Below are 1,862 nucleotides of genomic sequence, written 5' to 3' on the forward strand. Positions count from 1 at the left end.
AGGCCCCCCCGTCTACAATCACTACGTGGCCGTTCCTTCTCTCAGGTCTTGAGCCCACCTTTGAGATCCAGACATCTATGTTCATCATTTCGTCCTCTCCCAATGTTTTCTTTGAAGAGGCACCCAGCATACTCTCCTCAATGGGCACAGGCCTATAGGGGCACCAAAGGGGGCACTGGCAGGTTAGCTTTGCTCCCCCCCCCCCCCCCACACCATTACCTGAGTAGTGAACATGGGCAGATTATCTGCCAGGGTAGGGGAAAGGGAGAGGAAATACCAGGAGGAAAAGACAGATTATTACATTTAAAATGATATCACCATTATCATTGTTATCAATGATAATTTTTTCGAGGCAGAAACAGTTGTTTTCACCCACAGAGGTGGAGCAGGGCCAGGACACCTGGGTAATGAGCTGGTTAAAAAGTATGAAGAGACACAAAGGAAAGAGACTGCAGAGATGGGCTAACTCAAGGGAGGCCTTTGGTGGGCACCAGGAACCTAGAACACAGAAGCAGGGGATCTGTCTTCATCCAAATCCTGGCTCTGTCACTGATCTCGGCTGGTTATCCACAATCTCTCTGAGCCTCAGTTTCTCATCAGTAGAAAGGGAATAATAACACCTACCTTTCCTATTTCATAAACCAAAAAAGAATGAAGTGGTCTCTGGGAAAACACTTTGGAAGTGGTAGGAGCTCAGCATACATAGGAGTTATTATTATTATTACATGGCACAATCAAATTTGGGGATGGGGGGATTTAGATTGGGTGGGGATGGCCTTGCAGCAGATNCAGTTTCTCATCAGTAGAAAGGGAATAATAACACCTACCTTTCCTATTTCATAAACCAAAAGAGAATGAAGTGGTCTCTGGCAAAACACTTTGGAAGTGGTAAGAGCTCAGCATACATAGGAGTTATTATTATTATTACACGGCACAATCAAATTTGGGGATGGGGGGATTTAGATTGGGTGGGGATGGCCTTGCAGCAGATAGAGAGGCCCAAACAAAGTAAGCTTTTGGGTGATGTGCTTCAGGGGGAGCAAAGAGACCAGGTAGGAGGAGCTGAGGGAGGGAATTGCTGAGGGTGTGCTGGGGCTAGATTTGGAGGATTGTGAAAGCCCTGCCAATGAATTGGGTCTGGTTGGAGCAGGCGGTCGGAAACCATTGCAGATTCTTGAGCAAGGGGAGACACCTGAAGGAGGTGGAGAGGTAGCAAAAGTGATTCACAGCCTCTTGAGCCTGTTTTAGTTGATAATGATAGGTCTTTTCTCAGTCGTCAAACACTATCCCCTCCCCCTCACCGGCCAAAACCATTATTGACTTCACTGGAGGGACTTGCTTTTTCCCCTGGACTCTTATGGTTATCTCCAGCTGCACTGTATCTCTTTGGCAGCAGTTGTACAAGCTCAAACCTCCCAGCAAACATTCATGATTTCTTGCTTATACCCTCTGGATCCTCCAGACCACAGAGGTCTCTCCCTCCTTGGGGTTCCTGGGTTGTGTGCCCCACTTACGGGACTCTGTTCATGGAAAACAGTGGTTCTCAACCCTAGATGCTCATTAGAATCACCTGGAGATCAGTTTTTAAAATGTCTCAATGCCCAGGTTGTAGCCTAGATCAATGACATTGTCATCTCTGGGGTGGGACTCAGGCATGGGGATGGTTTCTAAATGTCCCAGGTAATTCCAATGTGCACATTGAGTTTTGAGATCCATAGACCACCTCTGACAATTAGGTATCCTGCCTTGTGATTACCCCTTCCATGTATGCACTGTGCATACCTGGCATACATTGGGTGCAGGAAAAAAGCATCAGGATTTTGGTTTATATTTATTTTAAATCCCATTCTTTTTTTTTTTTT

Source organism: Galeopterus variegatus, unplaced genomic scaffold (genome assembly GCF_000696425.1).
Source record: "Galeopterus variegatus unplaced genomic scaffold, G_variegatus-3.0.2 Scaffold6659, whole genome shotgun sequence".
NCBI classification, from domain to species: domain Eukaryota; kingdom Metazoa; phylum Chordata; class Mammalia; order Dermoptera; family Cynocephalidae; genus Galeopterus; species Galeopterus variegatus.